The sequence below is a fragment of the Heteronotia binoei genome, chromosome 7, assembly GCF_032191835.1.
Source record: "Heteronotia binoei isolate CCM8104 ecotype False Entrance Well chromosome 7, APGP_CSIRO_Hbin_v1, whole genome shotgun sequence".
Classification (NCBI taxonomy): Eukaryota; Metazoa; Chordata; class Lepidosauria; order Squamata; family Gekkonidae; genus Heteronotia; species Heteronotia binoei.
The window spans coordinates 84,772,568-84,799,695 of NC_083229.1; the positions used below are offsets into that span (position 1 = coordinate 84,772,568).

Sequence of the window (27,128 nt, forward strand, 5' to 3'; positions counted from 1 at the left end):
CCAGTTTAAAGCTGGAACAATCAATCTTTGCCAGTGTCTTCTATTACTTCTGCATGGAATTCAGCCCTAAGACTGAAATCTTACATTCCATGTCTTTGTAATATAATCTGTTCAGAACACACAAAAGTAATCGCAGGGTTCTCCTTTGCTATACAAACAGCATGTTAAATTTACATTAATTTTTTTGCTCAACCTGTAATCACCATGGAACCTAAATAACAGTTCTGGAAGCAACAATCTATAGGAACAGGAGAAGGCATCAAATTTCATTATGCATTAAAAGATGTGCAGGAGAGGTTTTCAATTACTCTACTTTTTGGAACATAGAGAAAGGGCATAATAATAATTTATGGATTAAAGTGGCTTCACTGGCTATGAATTAAAAACAAAAAACCAAAACCTGACTGCTTTCATATGAAGGTTTATTAGCAGACTTTTCCCTTAATTTACTTTCATGTGATTTAGAACAAAAATAAAATTTCTTGTCCTGCATAGCAATAAATACAGGCTAAAGCAATACAGAGCTGTTTATACTGAAACCGCCTACAAGACAATACTCAAGACAATAACTGTTCAAGTCTAGTGCTGCTATTTCTAAATTCCATGTAGCTTAAGTTTTACTTCCAATATGATTCACTCAAATTAGAAAGTAAGCCAATGTGTTGTTCCAATGTGTTGCTGGCAAGAGGCTAAACAACTACAAAGGCAAGTCTCATATTTGGTTGGCATGTTGAGGCTGCTCAGGGCCTAACCAAACGAGATTCTGGTAGGCTTTTCAGTTTTCTACTCAGCACAGGAAACTACCCACCCCCAACCCCAATTCCCTGCTCCCAAGGAATTGAGAATTGCAGAGAATAGGAGAGTAGGGGTTTCAGGCAGCAGGAGATGAGTAGGGAGGCAAACTTGGGGTGTGAATCAATGGCATGACGTCACTTCTAAAGAGTGATATCATGCCTTTCTAGGAATTAGCCAAAAATTTCTGGAGTTACAGAGGACTGACATCACTTCTGGGGAAAACCTGGAAGTTACATCACAGCATTTGACAATGGCCACTTCAGTTTTATTTTTCTCTCAACTCTTCTTAGAATGCCAGCCGGGGCAGGGAATTTCTTGCCTCTACTGTGGGGGGAGGGATGACAACCCTTTATGTGAAGCAGCCTAGAATATCATCTAGAAGTGACATCACATACTCATCACCTACTCCCCGAATTGTACTCTCTCCAGGCACCACTCCCCCATCTGCTGACATTTGCCAAGGCAGTGTTGGGAACACTAGATTCTTGGAGAGCAAATCAGGGCCCATGCAGTTTCTGTTTTGGAAACACTGGGTAGACCTGATCATGGATATAATAATAATAATAATAATAATAACAACAACAACAACAACAACAACAACGTTTTATTTATATCCCGCCCTCCCCGCCGAGGCAGGCTCAGGGCGGCTACCAGGGCGGACACCATTAGGCATTTGATTACATAAAGACATTAGGTAGAATGGGGACTCAAATAAAATGATCTACTTTGGGAGACTGAAACATATTGCTGTGTCTTCCTGAAAATTTAACAGATGCTTTGCAGCACAGAAACTGAGAAGATAAACTGCTGTCAACTTTCTTGCAATTTAAGTGAGGGATTCAGAAGGAGCAAGGCCCCTAATCAAGGTAAGTGTTTTTCTTTCCCTACACTGGATGCTATTTATAGTTCTTTTGTTACCAAATATTTTATAGATGGGAGTGTAAACTGCATTTTTCTCACTACAAAATATATGCAATGTCTATTATCCTCATAAGGATTCCTTAAGACTTTCAAGGAGCATTCCTTATTGCCCCTGGAGTTTAATGGCACTCTTTGTCTATTTCCTTCCTCAGAGCACTGTAAAGAGAAAAGATATTACTTGTATTACCTAAAGAATCACCACTGCTTAAGTACTTATGGTTGTCAAATAATTTACACACTCCAGCGCCAGAAGTAGGAGGATTCTCTACACTAGGAAGTATCCTATTATTGTTTTCCCACAAGCAGGCTCAGGGCAGGTAACAACTGGAGATTTTTACAGAACCATGAAAAACAAACCGTCACAACAAATTGCTTAAAATCATTTAAAAGATGGCAAAATCATACATTAATTTAAAAGGCTCTAGGAATTCTAACAGAGGACAAAGCAGAGAGTCACAACAGAAGTGACAGCAACATCTCTTTATATGGGCAAATGTAATAAGGCAGTTTTCAGCAAGGGAGGCCAGATGATTGGTGTCTGCCACCTCAACCAAAGGCCTGGCAGAAGGGTTCCATACTGCAGATCCTGTGAAACTGTAATAAGTCCCACAGGGCCTTGACCTCAAGCAGGAGCATGTTCCACCAGACAGGAGCCAAGGCAGAGAAGGCCCCGGCCCTGGTTGAGGCTAAGCAGATGTTCTTTAGGCTGGGGACAGCCAGCAAATGTTGGTCATCAGAGCCAGTTTGGTGTAGTGGTTAAGTGCGTGGACTCTTATCTGAGGAACTGGGTCTGATTCCCTACGCCTCCACTTGCAGCTGCTGGAATGGCCTTCGGTTATCCATAGCTCTCGCAAAATTGTCCTTGAAAGGGCAGCTTCTGGGAGAGCTCTCTAAGCCCCACCTACCTCACAGGTGTTTGCTGGGGAGGAGGAAGATAAAGGAGATTGTGAGTCGCTCTGAGACTCTGTGATTCAGAGTGAAGGATTGGATATAAATACAATATCATCATCATCATCAACAACAACAAGAAGGCTCTCCAAGATACATATGGGGAGAGACAGTCCCTTAGATATGTCAGTCCCAGGTTACATAGGGCTTTAAAGGTTAATACCATCACCTTGATCCAGTACTCAACTGTCAGCAAGTGCAAATGGCATAGCACTGGCTGGATGCACACCTGCACAGACATCACAGTCAGCAGGAAAGCCACATTTTGCACTAGCTGGAGTTTCCATATCAGATTCAAGGGTAAGCCCACATAAAACAAGTTACAGTGGAAGTGACCTTTATGTGGGTCACTGTAGTTAAGTCCTGGGAGGAGAGATAAGGAATCAATTACATGATCTGCCAAAAGTGATAAAAGGCAGACCTGGCAACAGTGCTGCCGTGGCCTCTATAGAAAGTGAGGCATACAGGATCACCCTAGACTCCTCAACCTTGGTGCCAGCACCAGTGGTGCCCCTCTCAGGGCTGGCAACCTGATTCCTGAGCCTACCCACCCTTGACTCAGGTACAGGACCTCCATCTTTGTTGGATTAAGCTTCAGCTGGCTTCAGTATAGCCACTCAGCCATGGCCTCCAAAGCCCTGTCCAAATTACTTGGGGCAGAATCTGGGTGGCTGTCCATCAACAGATAGAGCTGAGTGTCATCAGCATACTGGGGCCAACCTAGTCCAAACCTCCATATCAACTTGGTGAGAGGGCACATACAGATGCTGAATAACATTGGTAAGAGGATCACCCTCTGCAGCACTCCATATTCGATGGCTATTGCAGGGACACCATCTCACTGAGGGCCACCCTCTGTCCTCAACCACAGAGAAAGGAGGAAAACCACTGCAAGGCAGTTTCCCTTATTCCTATGTCAGCAAGGTGGTGGATCATTAGATCATAATCAACAGCATCAAACACTGCTGTTAGATCAAGAAGCAACTGCAGCACTGACCAACCTTGATCCAGGTGTCTCTGGAGGTAACAAGCTATCTCAGCTCTTGTTTCATCCTCCGTAACTCCAGGCTATACCACAGAGCTAATTTGGCCTGAGGGCAGAGAGAGCACCAAGGGGCAAACTCATTGATGGCTTCAGAGAGCTGCAATGCCAATTGTTCACCGGCATACCTAATGAACCACCAGTGGGCACTGGATCCCACAGGGTGTCGTGAAGCGAATTAGAGTCCATTACGCTCTGCAAGCAAACATAAATTTCCTTGTCACCTAAACAAGGAAGATTTGGTGTGTTCAGCTGGACCTTCGGAGCAAAGTGATATGACCACGGCACTGCCTCTGCAGTTTCCAGATCCATATTTATTCATCTATGATTTATAACTATGATGATATGCATCATGCAAATCTCCAGTTCCTATCCCAATGCTTGTCAAATCAACCTGTTATATCATAAGCTGTAGAAACTTCTTTCCACTGTTTCTACACAAGGCAATTTTTGAAAGATCAAGAAATAGTTCTTGTGTAGACTTCTTTTCATTGTTACAGTGCAAGCAGAAGCTTGTAAGGCAGCAGATAAAATGGTTTCTTCAGTGACAAAATTTTGGCAGAGCTGCCACTAAATACAGTGAGAGAACCTCTAATCTGTTATACCTCCATCAGCGTTACAATATGGCAGGGGTGCCCAATCTGTTGAGGAGCCCCAGGACAAGTGTTCTCCAATGACAGATGCAACTGCTTCTTAAATGTGCCAGTTCCAAGATGATGCTTCATGGGCTTTTCTGAAGCATCTTCAGCAAACAGAAAGGAAAGGATAGCAGGAACTAGCTTTTTGTTTTATCAGACACACTGTTTGTTTCTAAAAAGAGGGAAAAGTTCTGGATGACTACCGGGAGAGGCTGTTAAGCCTGCAGTCATAAATAATTGTGTCCACGGACAAACTGAGGTGACATGGCTATAACACACCTGCCTGGGATAAGTGCAATGCTTACCTAACTAGGCAACTGATAAACAGGGACTGGAAGCTCCATTTTTTTCTAGTTCCACTGTTAGATTTTATCCCTAAGGCACATATGCAATCAGACACCCAGAAATGCATTGGTGGTGCCATGTGAAGGCAACTGCAGTACAGTTTTGGGGGCTAACTACATGTAACACACTAATGCATGCAATATCCTTGGGGTTTTAGTTGTTTTAGGGGGGAAAACAAGTCAGTTTGAGGGAGAATTTAAAGTAGAGAAGTACTGTGTGTGAGGTGAGATGCCTTAACATTTGTCTTTGCCTACCTGCTGTTTGCCCTCACCTGGATAACCCAGCTAGTCCAATCTCATCGGATCTCAGAAACTAACCAGGATGAGCCCTAGGTATGTGAGACCACCGAAGAAGTCCAGGGTTGTTATACAGAGGCAGGCAATGGAAAACCATGTCTGAATTTCTTCTGTCTTGAAATTCCTAAGGGATCACCATAGTCAGATGTGACCTGACTGCAAAAACAAACAAACAAACAAACAAACATAAAATTGCCCTCCCTCTGCACCATGTAGTCCTGTTCAAGCAGCCTCCTTTCCACTGGGCACAAACCACAGTTCCTACACTTAGAGTTGCCAGCCCCTAGGTTCTAGCAGGGGATCTCCTGGTTTTGGAGGCTCTTCTCCACTGCAGACTAGCTGGGAAACCCCTTAAATAGGGACATCACTGCACAATGTCCCCAATGTGATGACATCACCCAGCAGTGGTATTTGGGCAAACTCTATGGTTTTGAGGGCGATAAGAGTTTCACCCAAATACCAAAGCATCCCTACACAACATCCCAAACACAAGTACATCACTTCTGAGAAACATCACTGAATCAGGAACATTGCATGACATCCCTGCCCATCCCCAGAATGCCCCCTAACCCCGCCCCCTCCCGCCAGACCTGGCAACCCTATTCCTACTCTCTGCATTCTTCCATACCAAAACAGCTTTTAAAACAGAAGAAAAGGGTGTTATGTCATTGTAGCACATTTTAGCATGCACTGTGCACTATATCTCACTCAGGACAGTAGTGCCTTAGAACAGAACATGAGGGGCTGAGGGCAGTCCCCCTCTCCACAAAGAAGCCACTGCTTCTGGGACAAAGGACATTTTTGTACTTAGCAGCCATGAAATTAGCCCTGAAAACTTCTTGTTTTGTTAGCACCTACAATGGGCTACTGACCTTATGAATAAATTGTTTCCTCATTCTGCTGACACATAAAGTACAGGCCATAGTGTGCAGTTTCTTTCCAAATAACACCATTTAAGTACTTCCTTATCATGAACATCTTCCTGTGCAAGTATAATTTAGAAACCTTTGCCACTGTAATTTTCTTTGCTTCATTCTCTTTAAAGCTAAGCTGTTATGTGACAGACTAAATACTCATTCATCAGCACTATTATCTCTCCAACAACTCAAAAAGAATAGCTCCAGTTTAAACAAAAGGGTGGGGGGAGAGCAAAGGGAAACATATTATCTCCATATATATAAAAGAAATGATAAAATAAAAGAATAAAATCCTTCAGTGTGATCTGCTTGCTACATGCTGTAATAGCTAAGGGACCTGTTGGTTTTCTTTAAACACACCTTAAATCTAATTCTGGGGCTGGCAAGCTTTTTAAAAAGCCGCAGGACACCATGGGCTCTGGAAGCAATCTTAAACAGGCCTACTCAGAAGTAAGTCCCACTTTGTCTAGTGGACCTTACACCTAGGAACATGTTCTTAGAATTGCAGCCTGTCTCCTCAAAAGAGATGGGTATTTCTGTTCTATGAAAAGTTTCGAAGCTTCAGCCTATCCCAATCATCTCCTTGCTTTTTTTCTTAACCACATTTATTGATTGTATATGGTCAGGATGAGGTCACAACAGGGCAAGCATCAAGCTGATGTGTGGGAGCGAGCAAATAAGATAATAGAAAATAGGGAGTGCAAAGAAGAGGCAAAAATGAAAAGGTAAGTGAAGACTCTGAAATCCCAATTTGGGGTTGCTAAATTTGTTTTCTCAGGACATTCCATTAGGAGAAACTAGAGCAAGACTATACTGCCAGGGGAAAGTCACTCTGAAATTGCATTTTTCTGCATGCATAAGATTTTTCAGAACAGACGTTTTCAGAATAGGAACAACCATCACTGTTATCCAGTGGTTATAAGTGTGTGTGAGCTTTGGGTCCACTACATAATACACTGAATGACCTTTCAAGCTCTGTTCAATGTGCAGGACAGGAGAAGAGAAAATTGCTATGTAGTCCAGTTATGTGGTATTTAATTAATTATGTAAAGCCAGTAGGGATCATCTCACTCTAGGAATTTACTCCCATGGCACATTAGTTCTTGTGGCTTGGTGGGCTATGAAAGCCAAGAGGTAAATTGCCAGGTTCTTAGCCAAGGTTCTCTATCATGCTATATGGCTTTCAAAACAGGTGCAGCAAAGCTGCTACAAAACACTATCCATGGCAGAGCTGACAACGTAGGCAACCTGCATTTCAATCAGTGTGCAAAACCTCTACAAATTACTTTAAGACTACAGGTAGGCCTGTATCATGCAGGATGTGGAGCAGAGCAGTCAAATAAATCAAGACTTCCAGGTGGTTTAAAATGATATTGCAGCCAGTCACATTTCTGTTGCATAACTGGTCTTATCACATTTCCATTGAATGCACGTGCTTATTACAGTTAACGTCTCTCTGCTCTGCTAATGAACTTCACTGTTATCAGACACAGAACATATTCCCGCTGCCTAGCTTGTCATCTAAGCCTGGGACTCCTCTAATCTCAATATTTTTGTTCTATTGCTGTACACGTGACATGCATTTCTATTATTACAAAGAGAAAAATATCAATCCTCATTTCCCACCCCCAAGATGACCTCATTCAATTCTAATTTTGCATCTGCCTATTAAATGAAAAAAGACCACAAATATGCACTGGATTCAGTCCAAATATAAGGTGGCAAAACAACTTACTGGAAGAATGATTGGGTTTGACATTAACACTATGTGTAGTGCAACACGTTATGTCTGTACATCGTTAAAAAAACCCAGAAGAAATAAATTTAGGAACCAGAGTAATTGCAGAATAGCTCCAAACATAAAAAACACAGTCATCTGGAGTTTTAATGGTGAAATCTCTCTAGGACTTCATAAATGTTACTCAAGCGCATCCAATAGAGTAATATGCAACATGTACATCCTGAGCTCAGGAGCCATTATTCTCTCAAGCTGATCAAGGCCTCTTTGCTTCAAAGGAGAATATGAAGCAGTTCACTTACTGATCTCACTGCTATTCAGTTATGAAATTACCTAGCACCAGTCAAGCAGGAAGGCCACTTAAACTGCACTTCAAGCCACACATCAGAAGAACGGCAATTTCCACAGAAGGGGTCATGGAAGACTATTAAAGAAGTGAATGACATCCCATTGTGATCAACAACAAAACTCACACTGATTTTATTAGGTTTGGATTGCACCCTAAAGCAAACATGGGCAACATATGCACAGAGGGCATGAAAGGTCATATGAAAAATGATGAGCATCATTAAACTCCAGATCCATGAATTCATAACTGCCATAAGACAAACAGCTCTCCAACATGAGAACTGAGGTCTGAAAGGATTAAGTAGTCTTACAGTTCCTCAGGGCAAGTCCTTATGTACTCATTTGAAATCTCTTCTCATTGGCTTCTAGCCAGCAAGCAGAAAATCATTTGTTTGTAGCACATACATCTACCCAGGGCCGGATCTGGGAGGGGGGGGCAGAGGGGGTGCTTGCCCCGGGAGCCGACAGAGTGGGGGGGCACCAAATTGGGTATGGAGTCCATTTATTCTATGGGATCATAAGATAGAATGGCCCATAAGGGAGCATCATTTTTTTTAATTTTGCCCCCCCTCAAAAATATGTAGATCTGGTCCTGCATCTACCACTCAATTAACTGAATCTAATATAATAAAGATCATCCTGTAGCAATATTCATGCACATTTAGAACATTTAACAGGAAACTAATGCATCAATGCATGTATAGCTTTTCCCATTTGACAGCTATTTTTCTGTCATTAGTGAATAAAATAAATGTACTTTTGTAAAATTTCCTCTGTACCGGCAAACCATGGAACACACTTAAATTATACAAAATCAATGGCCCAAAACAAGATTATAAAATGTGTTTTAGATTCAACAGCATCATGTACCCATAGACAGGCCCAAATGATTGGGATTTAAGGCATTTTACCTTCTCTGGATTGCATGCAAGGTATAGTTACAAGTGCAAAAAAAAAAGCAGAAGACAAAATACCTCTGTTTGTACATTTTTTAAAATCCCAGTGTCACAAAATATACAATCATGCTGTCTGGACATAAACTGGCCTGAAATATTTCTTTTTAAAGATGGTGTTATAATATCTGATGTCAGCTTAATGGCGCTAACAGATAATCTTCCACAAGAGTTGCCGTGCTCCCATAACATAGTATCCAAATGGTTCTTATTTTAAAACAACTCGGAAGTTCAATATTTTATGAACAATTATAAATCAGTTTTGTAAAACATTTAACTGCAATAATTTTGTTATCCTTACCATTCACAAGGTTCTAATAAAAGAGTTCTATATCAAAATTGTTTCAACGATTGAGCCAATATTAATATTTATATTTGCATGCCAGAACTACCTGTGCATTTGACTTTCTCTATTAGGAACCCAGTGGCAGTACCCCAACAACCATTTTTAAGTTCTCCAAGGACTGATTCAGATGGAATGTTGGTTAACCATAGCCAAGAGATTGAAAGCTAGCTTGGGAATAGTGTGCTCCCTCCCCAGATCTCAATCATGCTTATGGGATACCATAAGCCAACATTTGGTTAAAGTTAACCAAGTTTCCCACTAAACCAAAAATTGAAATGTTTCACTAGAACATCATACTGCAAAAATCCATCTTTAATTTTTTCTAGTATCATAAAAAGTGGGGAACATGAAATTAGTTGACAAGGTAACACAGTCAAAAGCATATTCAAAGCACTACAGTACTACTACATGTTTGCAGAGGTATATATGCATGTATATCTGCCTGAACATTGAATTTGTGCTTACAGTTCCCAGTCTAGAAAATGAAATGGATGCATAGGCCTGCACAGCTAAATAGCTGGGTTGGATCCACTGGCTTCAGTTTGGCCAGTGTTAATTATTAAAAAAAAAAAGTTAAGAAAAACAATCCAAGTCATAGAGAGTCAAATACAATTTTTAAAAATTGCATATTGGCTGAAAACTATAGAAAACCAAAAGCCATGCATCCTTTTTATTTATATCATCTAAATAGCTGTAAATATGTTTCATTTTTACTCAAAAGAAAGCAATATTCGAATCATTAAACTTTTCTATAACTTACCAAAATTATCCACATGACGACCATCACCAAACCATTGAGCATGTCCATATGGCAGGAGCAGGCCAATCATAAGTGCACATATAAAAAAAGATACAAACAAGTTAGTAATTCAGTAATAATGTCACTATTTTATACAGCAATCATTGTATAATACACAATAGATGAAAAATTAACTATGTAGCTTTGATGTGGGAGCAATGAAACATACAATGCAAAGACAAAAGAACAGCGTCTTAGGACAAGATTGTCATTTCAGGTAAAGGATCCAGTTACAGCACCTGATCAAGGCAAATATCAAGTCTAAAGACCAAAGAACCTGTCTGAGTTCCAAACCAGTGGGAGAAATCCAGAAAAATCAGTAATAAAAGGTGATGTAATAGGCTGAAATTGGGGTGGGAGAACTGGACAAGAGGTAATCAGAATCATGTGTTGAAACATGGGGAAAGACTGTACACCAGGAAGAGGGAGCAAGGAATAAGTACTGTTGCCTTCAGAGATTCATGTACTTCACCGAAAATATAATAAAACACTAATCCATATAATCCTTTCAGCATGGAAGAATTATAGGGCACAGCTTTTGTGCTGCCTTTTGAATCTACAGTGACGTGGTTTCATCCACAAGAACAGATTCCTGGAGAGATGATGACTAAGCCTCACAGGCTCACTAATAATGACTGGATTGTGCCCTACTCCACAATATTTACTTCTCTGGCTTTATTTAGATCACAATTATTTTTAACCATTCCTTATCATAGTGTGTGCTATTTTGAAGATGGAAGCAAAACTAGCTGAAAAGCAGTTGCTAATGGTTAAATACCTTTGCAGGAGGGATCATGAAAAAGGAGCTTAGTATAAAATAATAGACTAGTGACCTCAGGTCACAATCAGAGTTTGATTATGCTTTAGAAAAGTCAGTGGCATGCAACAAAGCCAAGATTCAAAATATTCCAAGAAGTCAATGTTGATCGTATTATCTCTCATAGATGATCTGGCAGTTTTCCCATCCAATGCTTTAGGGTCTGAAGTGCAGGTTTTCCAAATGAAAGGAAATCTAGAAATACTCACTCAATGTACTGTAATTCACTATATAAAGGTTTAAATCAACCTTCTGAGTTAATACATAGTTGCAATATTAACATATACATACTGAAAAGGAGAGAGAGTGAAAGGAGGAAGTAATACAGGATGGCTCCACAAAACTAACTTTTTGTTCTGTTTTTCAATATTCAGTCACCAGTGGAATTAAAACAGGGGTTCTGCACAGCACAATACTTATCTATAGCTAATTCAGATAATGGACACAGAATGTTCATCAAAAAATCTGTGTAATGGTACCATACACAGAGAAAGGGGATTTTTGTGCAAACCCAAGCAAATCCCTTGGTTTACAGGGGGGGAAATGGAAATGTTAAAAACCAAACATAGAGAAGTGACATTTGGATACTCTGATTAAAAGATGCTGATCACAATCTTAAAAGATCACACTTGGCATTACTAGGAATGGACACAACCAAAAAAATGCTGCTTATGTTGGTTTGTGGTTTGAAGCTGAATAATGAACTGAATTGAACCAGGTTTGTTTGTAAACCAAACTAGTTCATGGCCCTACAAATCCCATTGAAAGGTACCGCAGTAACTTTAAACAGAGTTTGCAGAAAGCCCTTTAAAGTTTTAAGAAACTACACAAGAAAGCCCAAAACAACACATCAAGGAGAAGCAGGCTGCTATTTTTTCAGCTTTTGAAGGGAATAGAAAGCAGGGAGTTAAATGGACTCAGAATCCCTTTAAACTCCTGCTTTCTGCTCTATCCATGAACCACTACAAATTCCTTTAAAAGTCTATAGAAGTTTGTGATGGCAGACTCACCATGAATTCTGCTTCACAAACCATGAACAGAGCAAAATTTGTGATGAATTTTGCTTCATGGTTTGCTTTGTGCCCATCCCTAGGCATTAAAAGAGAGACTTTAAAATATCCCAAGGAGAGAAAGCAGCAGGGCAAGAACAAAAGACGGACACAGCCAAAGGGTTAGGCAGAAATAAAGTTGTGAAAGAGAAAGAGGAAGCAGCAAGGTCAACACTTGGAGTCATTCCTCTCCAATCAGTTGGGTGTCAGACAGGAGAGAGGGTTGAAGAGAAAGTGTATCTTCCAGTTTTCTCTTTCAGACCTCCTGCCACTGCCATTGCCACCCACCAGCTGCCATTGGAAAGTTTGAAAAAGAAAGTATGAAGCACACACTTTCTTCTTCAACCTTCTCCCCCTCCAATGCCCAGCTGATTGGGTATCTATCCAGAAGGAGGACTTGGAAGGGAGAAATAGGTGGCAGGGACTAGGGAGAAGTGAGGCCCACAGCAGATTGGGAGATAACGTTATTGAGGAGTAGGTGAAGGAAGAGAAAGAAGGCAAAATGGGGGAGGGGAGATGGTATTTATTCCTTCCAACGTTTGTAGAGCTGTATTTCCCCTTAAAAATATATCCCAGTACAACTGGTATGCACAGCAAAGCCTAAGGAGTTACACATACCCTTGAGCTGCCTCATTTGCCAGCTGTCACAATATTTGTTTGTTTGTTTATATCTTGGATTTATAACCCATCCTCCCCTGCATAGCAGGGCTCAGGCTGGGTAACAACAGTAAATTAGGTTAAAAACGTGTAACAAACATTTTAAGCAACTCTAAAATTTACAGTAATCAGTAATCAATAAGATGGCACATAAAGGGAGCACAAATAGTACCTCATATCCTGGCTGCAAGAGAGATGGAGGAGAGGAAGATGGAGAGAAAAAGGAAAGAGGAAATCAGCCTGATTGAAAATCATCACTGTCCTTGACCATAGGCCTGGCAGAACAACTCCGTCTTACAGGCCCTGAGGAACTGCATCAAAACCCACAAGGCACAGGGAGAGTTCACTAAGCTCTGGTTGAAGACAGCTGAACATTCTTTGAGCCAGGGATCACCAGACTGTTGTCAGTTAAGTACAGCCCTCTCAGCTCCACCCACCTCACAGGATGTCTGTTGTGGGGGGAGAAGATATAGGTGATTGTAAGCGCCTCTGAGTCTCTGATTCAAAGAAAAGGGCAGGGTATAAATCTGCAGTCTTCTTCTGTGAGGAATAGTGAACTGTACATGCAAGGTAGTTCCCCAGACAAGTCTGGTGATTTTCTTCTCATTCTCAAATTGCTTCTCTCTTGCTTTAACTATCTGAGGTAGTATGGATAAAATTGCTCATGCCATATCTGCATTAACAGAATGAGATGGTAGAATGAATTAGATGGTTACATGCAAAACAGAACAGCATGCCAGGATGAAATGGGCTGGCCAGTCCTTTAAGCACTTTGTCTTTTCTGTTTGTTATTTTTTTTTAACACAAGAGTATTTAAAAATGCAATGACTTCTTATAGCCAAACTTGCAGAATTTGCTCTATAACCTCAGAATGCTACATAGTGTTTCCAGAGATTCCTAGAGTGGTATGACATCACTTCTCAATTTGCCCTTGAAATGACAGCATCCTGTTAATGCAACAGCAATTTGCCCCCCTGCCAGCCTACAGAGCAGCAGCAGGTGGTTGCCAGTGGGAGGTATCCTCTGACAACTCTCAACAGGGGCAACTTTCCCCACCCCTGTGAGGAAGCAGCCTTGATATTCAATTATGCTGGTAATCATGTAATATATGTATGAGACTGATTCTGTCCAGATAAAATAGTTTCTTTTGTCTTCTGCAATTTTAAAAATCTCAACATTTATACTTCCTTCTCTTCAGCTGGCAAAAACTAGGACACATATGCTAAGATAACTCAGGGTGCAGCAGTTTGCAGCTTTCTCTCAAGTACTGGGTACATTTACACTTTTGCTTTCAGGAAACGAAGACTTTTTTTAAAAAAATTCTATGCTTAATAGTATAATTTTATATGCTGAGCTATAAACAATGTATTTTATGTTATCAAAGCATGTCTAGCAGTCCAATCCTAAGCAGACTGAGTTCTAAAACTACTAAACAGAGTTGCCAGATGTCCTCATTTTAGAGGACATGTCCTCTTTTTTGGAGTCCATCCTCTTTTGAGCTCTTTTTTAAAAACTCATAAAAATGCCCTCTTTATGAGTTGGAAGGTTAGGAATAATCCTAGTTAGTAGCAATTATCACAGCTCAAATAGTAGTTGTATTTAAAATGAGATCTGACGTTGTGATCACTTATTTGAAGTAGTCAGTTGGGAAATATGTCCTTCTTTAGCTTTTCAAAATATGGTAACTCTACCACAAAACAAATTAAAGATTGTACTGTAGGTTTGATAGGAATATAAACATTCCATATATTTCTTGTCTCCTATCATTTCTATTTAAAAAAAAACCAGAAAAAACTGTGTTGAGTAGAGGTTCCCATATCTTCAAAATTTCCAGAAATTTGGGATCTTTAGATAAACTATACATTTCTCTTTAAAACTTTTATGAAAATGTCTAAACTTGGAGTCTGAAATAAAACAAATTTCATTCCTGAGGACTAGCACATCCCCCATGATGCATAAACATTACTTCAAAAACAATACATGATTGAATTCAGAGAAGAAGAATACCACAAACCAAGTGCTGCATCCCAGCTTGATATGACTAGTTCAAGGTACATGGAGAATTATGCTATGGAAATATCATGTATACAGGATGCACTAGCAAAACAAACACTTTAAATATCTCAGCAGCATAACTGTTTCCTATATAGTAAGCAGCAAGCTATTTCATAGAAGACTGAAACGGCAACTCTTTGCCTTTCCTGCCAATTACCCTAAATATAAACCCTCAAAAGATTCAAAATTATGCTTCTACTTTACATGCCTGAAATAGCTGTCAAAAGAAAAGATTAAATGGATTAAGTTACTATTGTAGTCATACTATTCCCTTCACAAGTCCTGACAAATACTTGTGAGCTGAGAACACGTTTCTTCAGTGCTATCCTTATACATGAAAAAATATAGTTATTTTGTTAACTAAGAAGATAATTGGGCAAGTTATGAGACAACAGTTCTTTTTTTCCACCAAAGGAAGTAAGGGAAGCTAATATTGCAGCTTCATCATCTTTACAGTTCAAGATTCTTACCATCTATCTTTAAATGTATCTTATTTGCTACTATTTTTTTGTACATGCAAAAGGAGAGTAGAGCCATGAAAAATAATATCCCTTTACATAAGCAACAAAGAGAGACATGGGGGGGGAGTTTTTTTCTAGAAAACACCATCATTACTTCTACACTTACGAAAACAGTTTTTTTTAAAAAATCCAAATGTAACAGCAATGAAAATCCTTTTTTATTTTTTGTTCTAATTAAAAAGTATCATAGTAAGATTATTTTTTGAGTGTGAATCAGTATCTATGAATTAACTCACAATTTTATTCCACAATTGGTTCTATATAAGTGTTCAAATACAAAAATGTACACGTTCTAGATACTTGGCAATCACGTAAAGGACTAGGTTTTTTAAATTATTATTTTAAACTCAGAAATGTTGGCGAAAGTTGAAACATCTGCAGAACTGTATTATCATTACCTAACCTTATTTTAAGAATGTGTGGAATGTAGTACTGAGTTGAATCCAAAGGGTCTCTTTTACATTTTCTACTCATGTTTTACACCTTGCATTAGTGCACAGCATGAGAAAAGTGCAGGAGGCTGAAAAATCTTTTTGGCAGAATAGAAACTACTGTGCAATCTACTTATCAAGTAATGAGGGTTTTCCAGAGAAAGAGCTTAAAATCTTTTGAAGGAATTATCTAATGCCCTAAACCAATAATGAACTGATTAACATATTGATATTGATTAATACTTAGTCAACACATTTTAAAAGTATCTCATATTAAGTCTTTGCCCCAACAGAAACAGACAATAGCAATTTTGAAACTGCCAAGCTTGCCTAGGAGAGCCAGTTTGGTGTAGTGGTTAAGTGTGCAGACTCTTATCTGGGAGAATTGGGTTTGATTCCCCACTCTCCACTTGCAGCTGCTGGAATGGCCTTGGGTCAGCCATAGCTCTGGCACAGGTTGTCCTTGAAAGGGCAGCTGCTGTGAGAGTCCTCTCAGCCCCACCCACCTCACAGGGTGTCTGTTGTGGGGGAGGAAGATAAAAGAGATTGTGAGCCACTCTGAGTTTCGGAGTGGAGGGTGGGATATAAATCCAATATCTTCTTCTAATAGTGTATTGGCGAAGACACCCATTCATTGTTCTTAAATTTACGAAACAACGAATCTTTTATTTTTTTCCCCTACAGAAAAAATTAAGTACTGGAAATTTTCCATGAAATTTTCTGTGCTGGATAATTTTCTGCTTCATATCTCTACTTATTAAAGCATTGCAAAATATCTTAAATGAGCATTCATGAACCATAGGTATCATTGGCTGTGTCCAGACCACTGGCTCAGGGCAGCAGCATGCCAACTTGGAAGTGAGCTGGCAGAAGCAGGAGTTCCATGGAGCATCCAGATGGCACACAGCCTGCTGCCAGAACAGGGGTGGGCCACGGGCACCCCGGAGGAGCTTCCAGAGCACTTGTGTGTCCATCCACTGTTCCCTGGGTGCTTCCTGGGCACTTCCTAGCCGTCCAGATGTCCAGGGAGGCACCTTCGGTCTTTAGGCTTGACATTATGGCTGTACCCACCACACTGTCAGAATTCCAGAAGTGCCCGCATGCTCAAAAAGGTTGGAGACCCCTATCCTAAGGCATTCAAAGCAGTAAAGAGATTGCAAAAACTTCCACCCACTTGCAGCACAGGCTCAACTTCCATCAGAAAACAGCAGATTCTGGATCAACTCCAGATGTTCTTCTGCTGCCTCGTAGACTTTGTAGTCCCAGCTCTCATTCTGTTGATGGCAGATTTCCCAACATCTTATCTACCATTAGAGATAGAACTACAAACTGCAGTGCACTAAGGTACCAAAGTGCTTCTCCAGTTTTGACAGATGGGGAAATGATGCATGTGTGGGGGAAGGGCTGAAAATGGAAACCTCTACTCTGTAGTAAACAATAAGAAGTTTCAGTGCTCTGGTCTTACAAAAGGTATGCAAACTTCAGCATTATTATGCAGACTCATTTTTTTTTAGAGAAAAGGCTCAGAAAATAAATGTGCAATTAAGAAGCAGCAATAAATTCAGATATTCAGTCACACTTTATAATTCTACTGAATAGCATGGTATTGTCCCATCATCCTACAAAGCAAGTATCACGGCAGTTGGCAGAAAAGATAAATTAATCATCTTTATTTATTAGTTTTATACCCTGCTCCATCATAGTAAATAAATAAAAAATCTGTCAGTTTGAGTATTTATGCAGATCCAGGGGCTGATACCTCAGTTCTGCATGAGCACAACTGTACGTCATGCATATAGATAGGAGGACTCATGGGATTATGATAGACTGAGGAAGGAGTTTATGTATAATACGGGTAGTATGTTTTGCTCTCTGAATGCATTGCCATAGTTTGTTTCAGGGTTTTCTTTTTTTGAAAGGGAGGGGAAGTTGAATCAGACTACAGTTTTGAGAAGGCAAGCATTTATATGCTCAGAATGATGAAGGTAGCACCTATATTAGCTTGGAGACAGAAACTGTTTCTCCATTCAGTGTATAGGGCAGAGAAGCCAGGGTTGTATGAAACTGAATTTTGACAAGTGAAATTAAGTCATGTTTCAAATGTAGTGTGTCTCATTGTGAATGGTGTAATTAATAATCTTGAATACTCCAATATAGGGGGAAAGGGTGTGTACAGGGATGAAAATAAGGTGGTATGATCCAATACAGAATACTAGTATAAAACTAGCTGAAGCGGATGGTCCCATTTTCTGCTTCAAGCCACCTGAGAGAGTCAATGACTGGTGACTGTAACAATAACAGGTGCGTATGCATGAATCAACAAATCCTCCCTATGCCTACTGAACTTTGAACTTTCCTTGGCCCTCCGCTTACCTCCCCACAGGCAGTCCCTCCAAGAACTAAGAACCCAGTAAGGATCATGGCTGAAAGACAAAAGCACTTATGGACAAAGTCCATTCCCACACATTGCCCCAGGTTCAATGCTGCTGGGAAGAGTTCCCCCCCCCCACACACACACACTGCTTTCCCACAGCTTCACCATACATTCATGTTCCTCTCTTGGTTTCCCCAGCTTTTCTCCAATCTTTCTCAATCTTACCTTGCTGCAAAGTTTTGAGAAAGATAGCAGTAAAGCCAGGATAGCTGCCCACATTTTCCCCAGCAGCCATCCACCATTTCTTCCATGTGCCAATTGCTTTTTTAATTTTTGGTTAAGAATTGGTAATTCAATATTGTTGTATCAATATAATTTTATAAATCTTGTTCTCTGCATTTCCAGCTTTCATTAAAAGAAAAAAAGTATCTCCTGCTGCTGCTGAGATATAAGGGGCCAGGAGAGAGGAAATGGCCATTGCCAGGGAATGGGGGTAAGGAAACTGCAGGGCAACTTTTCATGAGGAAGCTGTGCTGTGTTAGCAACACAGATTGATACAAACCTGGCCCTATATGGAAGACACCAGAAACTGTGGGAGCCTCCCATTGGGAGGTGACCACAGCTACTCTTCACCAGAAACTTGCCTGTTGGTGTTAATGTCAGACTCATACACCTCCTACCTCTGTGCTTCTGTCACTTCTATGCTCTGTTTTCAAAACCCAAATCAAGTTTTCTTTGGCCTTCCCTCTGTCCACATATGATAAAGGTTATAGAGCTGACAATGTTGGTTCAGCTCCTTGCTGCAATTTTAGGGGCAATTGCTTCTTCAGGAGAAATTGAGGCTGTATTCTATTTTTCAGGCAACAAGTTAGCTGTGAATATTTTTGAGTGCAGTGAATAGTCTATTTTTATAGCAGAACACTTAATCAACCCACCTGCTATCCCTTGCTAAAATCTCTCTTATTGGACTACAGTGCTAATTTTCTTCAAATTCTATTATGTCTCTGCTTATTTGATGGTTACATTATCCTACTTCATGGTAGAGCTACCTTTATCAAAGCATTTAGCTGCTGATTTCTCAATGAACAAAATACAAACAGTGCAGGTAAAAATGCTTCTGAAGGATGCTATGATCATTTTTAGAACATTATGACTCACACTGCACTGATGTAAAATTATGGATGAGAGAAGTGAGAATGATTAAAAGAGAAATGAATCATATGACAATATCACAAGTATTGCATATGCAGACTACTGAAACTATAAGAAAAAACAGAGCCACAAACTTTGCACCCAGAATTCATACAAATGGCATTTCAATAAATATTATAACCATGAACCCAAAGTGTGGGTCTTTTTGGTACTTTCTGCTCTATATGGTGATATCAAGGTTCAAAACACTTTACATACATATGATGATAATAATCCTCACAACAGCCCTATAGGGTTGCCAACTTTGAACAGGGAAATTCCTAGAGATTTGGGGATAGAGACTAGGGAAGAAGATGTCTACAGATTTATACCCCACCCTTCTCTCTGAATCAGAGACTCAGAGAGGCTTACAATCTCCTATATCTTCTCCTCCCACAACAGACACTCTGTGAGGTGGGTGGGGCTGAGAGGGCTCTCACAGTACCTGCCCTTTCAAGGGCAACTCCTGCGATAACTATGGCTAACCCAAGGCCATTCCAGCAGCTGCAAGTGGAGGAGTGGGGAAGCAAACCTGGTTCTCCCAGATAAGAGTCCGCACACTTAACCACTACACCAAACTAGGAGGGATCCCAATGGAGCATAATGCCAGAGGTTCTATCCTCCAATGCAGCCATTTATTTCAGTAGTCTGGAGATTGGTTTTACTTCCAAGGGATTTCCAGGCCCCAGCTGAAGGCAGCCAGCCCATAAGATAGGTAAATATTCTTCCTATTACTAAGTGGGGCAGGGAGGCAAGAGGCCACCTAGTAAGTTCATGGCAGAAGTTAAATTTTGAACTGAGTTTCAAGAAGACTACAAAATGACTGCACTTCTGGCTTAATGATTTAAATTGCATCAAAACTGCAGAATTTCACACAGAATACAGCATTTTAAAGTGTTCTGAAAAAAGCCTGTGAATTATTGTGTTCCACACTCTCCAAGGAGAAGTAAATATACCAAACTCATTCTATGTAGGGCTGCCCTTCTGACTGACCCAGAAACTCCAGAATGCAGTGGCGCAGGTCCTTACTGGAACCCCTTAAATGGCACATATCCAACCAGTGCTGCACCAGCTGCACTAGCTCCAGGGGGAGTACTGTATCAGGTTCAAGGTTTTGGTTTTGACATTTAAGCCCCTACAGAGTCAGGGACCCATGTATCTTTGGGACCATCTCTCCAAAGACCATTGCACCCCCTCTCCAAAGAGCACACTCTGCAGAGAAGAACTTGATGGTGATCCCAGCCCAAAATACATCCAGCTATCCTTCACCAGAGCCAGGCCTTTTTCGTCCTGGATCCAAGCTGGTGGAACTCTCTGCTGAATAACCTCTGTGCCCTGTGGGACTTAATGCAGTTCCACAGGGCCTGTAAGGCAGAGATGTTCCACTAGGCTTTTGGTCAAGGACAACAAAGGTTTCCACCTTGCATGGCATTCTGTTTCTTGTTCCCTACCCCCATGGAGCAGAGGCACAACTTGGAGTTCTTAGTGTCATCTATTGTTGTACACTGCTTTGAGCCCTGTTTTACTAGGAGAGAAGAAGAAGATATTGGATTTATATCCCGCCCTCCACTCCGAAGAGTCTCAGAGTGGCTCACAATCTCCTTTACCTTCCTCCCCCACAACAGACACCCTGTGAGGTGGGTGGGGCTGGAGAGGGCTCTCACAGCAGCTGCCCTTTCAAGGACAACCTCTGCCAGAGCTATGGCTGACCCAAGGCCATTCCAGCAGGTGCAAGCGGAGGAGTGGGGAATCAAACCCGGTTCTCCCAGATAAGAGTCCGCACACTTAACCACTACACCAAACTGGCTCTAAAGGCCTAATGTATACATACATACAAATCTCTAGCAACTGAGTATTTTGGCAGCAGTCCAACAGAGCTGGGAGCATTGATATAAAAGTACATTTGACTCCATGCTGGGTTGTAGCCCCTTAAAATATTTATTTAAAACTGCCCTTTACAAAGAGAGTGAGAAGTGATCAATTCACTGTGGATGTCAAAATAGAGGGTATTCTAGAACTCAAAGTGACTATTCTAGCTTTGGCTTCAGTATTGGAGATAGCAATGCCATTTTTCTATTCTTTGTTTGATTTTATGCTGTTAACATTAATGCACACATAAGAGGTTTACCAAGATTATTCAGCAGTGGCATCTGCTCTATTAGGACCAAAGCGTTTCTATTGATTTCTGGTAAATCCTGTACTGCCAGCCTTTTAACCCAACCTACAGCAGAAACAGGAGGTAGTCCAGAGTTCAAAAGTTAATGGTCAGCCTTGTTAAACGTCCAGTCATGTACAATAAGAATCCTAAATTGAAACTATTTTTATACTTTTAAATCATGCTTTCCTTTCCCCTCTACTTCTCTAAAAGTACTTTTCTACTATAATCTACAACAATGCGATTATGTTCAGCTTGCAGAGATCAACACATGATGTGGCTACAGTTCAGAAACAAATAGATATATTTAGCCTAGTCTAAAACATTCTGAGTATTTGGGCAATGTGATGCATTATATACATAAAGCTTAGTAACTGCAGTGAAATTTTAAAAAAACCCAGCTTCCATCAGGCTTTATTAATCATTCTCCACTTAAAAGCCACAATACCTTTTATTAAGACAAACCAAATTGACACAAAATAGTGTGGAAGCTTTCAAGTTCCTTAGGCCTCTTCATCAGGGAGAAGTTTTTTTAAAGGGTGGTTATGTCTCAGTCTATGATCTTAGGCTCTTGTTTTATAAGTGTTCTGTGTGAAATAATCAGCAGTTGCATAGGTTTAAAAATGGTGCTAGTGCCATAGTACATTCTTGGTCTTCTGGAAAGAAGAACCAAAAGTTGCAAGCATTTCACTGAAAATAAAAAGAGATTGGTCAAGTGTCTCTCTGACCTTTTCCACATGGGTTATGCCTGAATATTGATGCTGTTGGCAAGTATATTCCCCCTGCCCCTGCTTCTCCATAGCACTGTGGTACATTCTGAGGCTCCTGTGTCTTCCCCAGCTTTTCTCCAGTCTTTCCCAAACATGCTTTCCTGTTAACTTTTAAGAAAAATTGCAGCAAAGCCTATGTAGCTGTCATGTGAATAGTTAAGTGTGCAGTTCCTAACCTTGTTCTAACCATACAGCTGCCATTTTTCCTCCAAGTCCCACCCCACACCCCAGCACCTCCCTCCCACCTCTAATAGTGGCCACCTCCCCCCCACACACACACACCCCAGCAGGGCTTTTACAAACCAGTAATTGACAAATGGATATACCAGTGTCACTATGTCAATAAGAATTGCAGCAACTTCCCTAAAAATTCCCCTGGTGATGCAAGAAGAGGGACAATGGCCACTACCAAGATTGGTACAGTGAAAATTCGGAGAAACCCAGCATCTGGAAGCACAATGGCAGCCTCAGCAACAATCGGGCTTCCACAGGAGAGTGCCAGTAGACGGGGCACATGGATTCCTAAGAGCAAAGGGAAAATGTGGTAGTGACAGTATTAACAATAGAAGAGATTTAAGTTGGTATATAAAGTAAAGAATCAATTGAGGCCCAATTGGGCAGTGTTTCACATGAACACATGAAACTACTTTATACTGAATCAGATGCTTGGTCCATCAAAGTCTGTGTTGTCTACTCAGACTGGTAGCAGCTCTCCAAAATCTCAGGCAGACTTCCCTACTGCCAGATCTTTCAACGGGAGATACCAGGCATTGAACCTGTAACCTTTTGAATGCCAAGCAGATGCTCTACCACTGAGCCACAGCTCTTCCCATACCTTATGTCATACTTGGGGGACACAAGCATCTTCTCAATCATCATACATTATATCCTCTAAATATCTTTTGTTAAAGTATTGCTACGATTTACAATAACTGAATTACATTGTGTGTGTGTGTATAAACAAACTACACAACTCTGTTTCTATTCTTAACACATCAAACACATCTGAAGACAGAATTATACAAGTGCTCCTATTAATCAAAAACTGAGTCCAGATAAGATAGAGGCTTAACTAGCTGTTAAGATGTCTTCACTGTTGAATGGGTGCAATACTGAAGGACATGGTTTGAAGTTTGGGACTCCTATTAGATTCATGTCTCTTGTTAGAAAAACAGGTAAATATGATAGCAAAAATGTTTTTCCCCAGCTACATTTAACCCAATCCCATTTCTGCAGGCACCTGATCTGGCCACGCATATCCATGTTATGGTTACCTTAAGGCTAAATTGCTGTAATACACACTAACTGAAGACAACCGGGAAGCTTCAAGAAATGTAAAAATGTGACAGCCCGTTTGTTGTCATGGTCCAACATGTTTGGACCATGTTGGACCATGGTCCAAACATGGTCCAAACATTCTCTTCACTGGCTGTTTCTGGGTGCAATTTAAGATGCTGGTTCTTACTTTTAAAGCCCTTTACAACTAGGTCATGAAAGACTGTCTCTTCCAATATGAACCTATGTAGTGCCTGTTTTCTGCACAACAGGGTCTCCTAGCATTCTCCCTTTTCTCTAGAATATGATCCATTACAGCCTAGGCCTGAGCCTTTTCTGTCACTACCCAACTGCTATGAACAGCCTCCCAGAAGTGCAAGGCTGGCATTTTTCTAGGGAGCCTTCAGGTGAAGCTGGAAGACAGACATCTTTAAAAGAACTTGAATGGGCTTTGGCTTATTTGTTTTAACTATCTCTTTTAATTAGCTGTCTTATTTAAATATATGGACACACGAAGCTGCCTTATTATACTCTTGGTCTTTCAAGGCCTGTGTTGTCTATTCAGACAGCAGTGAATCTCCAGAGTATCAGGCGAGGTCCTTCCTGTCACCAGATGCTGGGGATTGAACCTGGGATATTCTGCATAACAAGCAGATAGATGCTCTACCACTGAGCCATGGATTATTTTTTCTATTATATTTATCATTGTACTGGATCCTGACTATTCTGGGGGGGAAGGCGGGGTATAGAAATACACTGAATAGATAAAGCCAATGCTGCTGAAGCCCCCAGAAGTTCCTGAACACTGGCAAAGCAGTCCTTGAATCAGCTGAGACAGTCTTCAAGTTTGTACTCTGATCTTTATTAGTCATTAATGCACGATAGCCCTATCCGAACTCTGAGCTGTCCTTTGGAAATGACAACTATCAGCAGAATTCTCCCTCTTCTTTTTCTTAGGCTGCAATTAATGTGCCTGACCAATTTCTCTTACTAGCCCCTCGCCCTCATCCTAATGAAATACTGCTATTCGCACCATAAGTCTCATCACCTCAGCAACACGCTCGGACAATCAGCAATTAGTTTAAGCGTAACACCCTGTAGTGTCACTGAACTGCAGGGGAGGCAAAGGCAGAGTATAACAACCATGTTCTACAGAGGGAAACAGAATCATAGGCAGTCTTGGAAACAGTCCAGTGTTAAAAAACCCCCAAAGTTAGCTTACTAAAAAAAGAATCCTAATTACCACTACAGATAAGGCAGACCCTTTAGAGTTTACGTTCCAGCTCTCTCATAGCTAAGAGCAGCCTGAGATGGAAATTGCTATGCTGATTACTTAAGATAGCTCCAAAGCCTTGTCATTCTTTTGATTCCAGTGTGTGGGCATTGTGAGGTGAGGAAGCAATCCCTGAACGAGGGAGGTTGAAAAGTAAAATATATAATGGTGTGACTCACTTTCTTTCATTTCCCACAATATCAAGCTGCACAGGAGCCAACAAGCATTCTTTCTGTCTATCAGAATGTTTACATAATTGCTTGGGAAATGGAAGCCCATTAAAGGATGGCTCAGAGTAAGATTGTGTATGTGAATGTCAGTAGCTGAAAAATGCAAACAAGTAAAAAGGAATTCTCTGTGCTACTGTCAAGTATCTTTTTTTTTTAATTAATACTGTATTAACCAATTCTCCAAAACAGTAGGTAACTTGGACAAAAGGAAGTATAAAGAAAACACCATGAAGGAAAAAGAAACAGAAAAATAATCTGCATGACAACCAAACCCACATCACTTTACAAAAAAAATCAAGTTTTGGTATAACATAAAAAAGATGCATTTTAAAGGTGGCAGCACATCAGGGCATCACAACTTCAACTATTTAATCAACATGACATTAAAGCAGGCCCAGGAAAAAAGTATGACTTGCACAGATGAACCAGCACCAATCTCACATTGTCAAATCCAATAGCAAAGTAGTTTCTTGAAGCAGCAGATCTTACATGATGTATACTCTAGACACTTGTTAAGACTGTTCCTCCCTGCTTTATGTCCTTATAATGCCACGCCTCCAACCTCCCTGTAGCTTCCAATTGTGATTGTCCCATAGGTGGCACTGCAGGGTACCCAGGGTCTCTCCCTATACCAGCATTGAAATTATATGTGAAAGGGGTGAGAACCTCATTCCAACAGGGGACTAGCCCAACCCTTCTGCAAGAATTCTTGTCCATGCAATTAGGATCCCCTTTGCAGAATAAAGTCCTAGGCTATGTGTACAATCAAGCAATGACTCAGCTATGCTCCAGAAAAAGAGTAATGGAGGGAGGGAAAAACAGATCCAGTCATTCCATGCTTCAGATATACCCTGCAGGCAGAATTCAGCAATCTAAAACAGGTGCAGCAGAATTCAAAGGGATTGTTCTCACCCTCTTCTCTGCAAACTACCTTTAAGTGTGAAGAGCATGTGAATGTGAGAGACAAGAGGCTACCATTTTGGGAAGGGTGGAGGGATACTGACAGGAGAGCTGTCCTTTCCCTAACTATTCTTAAGGAGGACTCTCCTCCAGCTTCGACTGTTTATCCGAGGCCATTCCTTTCTACAAATCCTTGCGCTGAGTATTACAGGTTCTTGCCATAGTAACATTTAATCTGCACAATATGATACCCTTTTTTAAAAAGAGAGATGGACATTTATGAAGTCCAGTTGCTTTATCAACACCGACAAAGATAACTGGGAACACTCTCTGAATTGTCTCCCGGGTTAAGAACAGATTTGCCACAGAGTTCAACGAGCAGGCTGAAGCCTTTAAGTCGAGGCGCATTATGAAAAGAAAAGCTCCTCATTCTTCCATCTGCCTTCAAGCAACAGCCCACAAGCACGTCTATGTGTTTCACCCGTACGTTTCTGCCCTCGCCTTCTGCGTACTCCTGCAGAGGCCAAGTTCTTGCGCTTCTGAACTCCAGCGGGCTTCAGTCAGGCGGCTGCCCGCTCCTCTTGGGCCGGGGGCGAGCGAGGGAAAGGCAGCGCAAAGAGGTGAAGAGCCAGGAGGCGGCATGGCAGGCACTGCTAAGGCTGCTGCCGCCCGGCTCCGGGGAAAAGGCTGGGAGGATTCCCCGCTGACCCGGCAAGCGGGCGGGGGAGAAAGGCCAGCAGCGCCAAGCCCGCCCCGCGCGACCTGCAGCTCCCGAGGCAGCGACGCCCGCCCGCCCGGCCGCGCTCTGCGGAGAGGAGCCCGGGAAGGGGACCCGTCCGGCGCCCTCGGCAGGGGTCTCCTCTCGGGCGGGAGGCAGCCAGGCCGGCCGCGGCATCTGTCCCGGCTCAGCCTTCCCTCTGACCTCGAAGCAAGGACGGGGCAGCGCTTCAGCAGGCAGCGCGGAGTCAGCGACGGCAGGGGGGTGGGGGAGAAAGGAGGAGGCGTCTCACCTGAGAGCCCCGCGGCGAGTCTCGCAGCCCCGCTAGTGCCCCGGCAAGTAGTGCGAACGACAGCGCCTGGCGGCGGCGGCAGCACTTGTTGGGCTCTGCGGTGCTCTTCGACGTGCTCGGAAGCCCCGACGCGGGGCAAGCGCACGGCCAAACCGAGCGGCGGCCAAACCGAGCGGCGGCGGCGGCGGCGCCACCACGACTTCCCCACCTGCAGCGGCAGCGCTCCGAGTCCGCGGAGTCTGCCTGACAGAGCGACCCAAGCCCGGGAGCCACGCCTCCTCCCGCGAGGAGCCTCCCCATTGGCGCGTAGTCGGATCCCGCTCGCCTCTCCCCT

General features: G+C 41.7%; 1 protein-coding gene across 1 annotated transcript in view; it reads right to left on the minus strand.

The window, feature by feature from the left end:
• The window catches only part of EPB41L3 (erythrocyte membrane protein band 4.1 like 3), a 255,856-nt gene extending 228,956 nt beyond the window's left edge, over nucleotides 1-26,900 (minus strand). Inside the window, exon 1 of the mRNA XM_060243957.1 lies at nucleotides 26,795-26,900. The gene's annotated coding sequence lies outside the window, so the exon portion shown is untranslated. The remainder of the gene's footprint in view (nucleotides 1-26,794) is intronic.
• Between the last annotated feature and the right edge of the window lie 228 nt (nucleotides 26,901-27,128).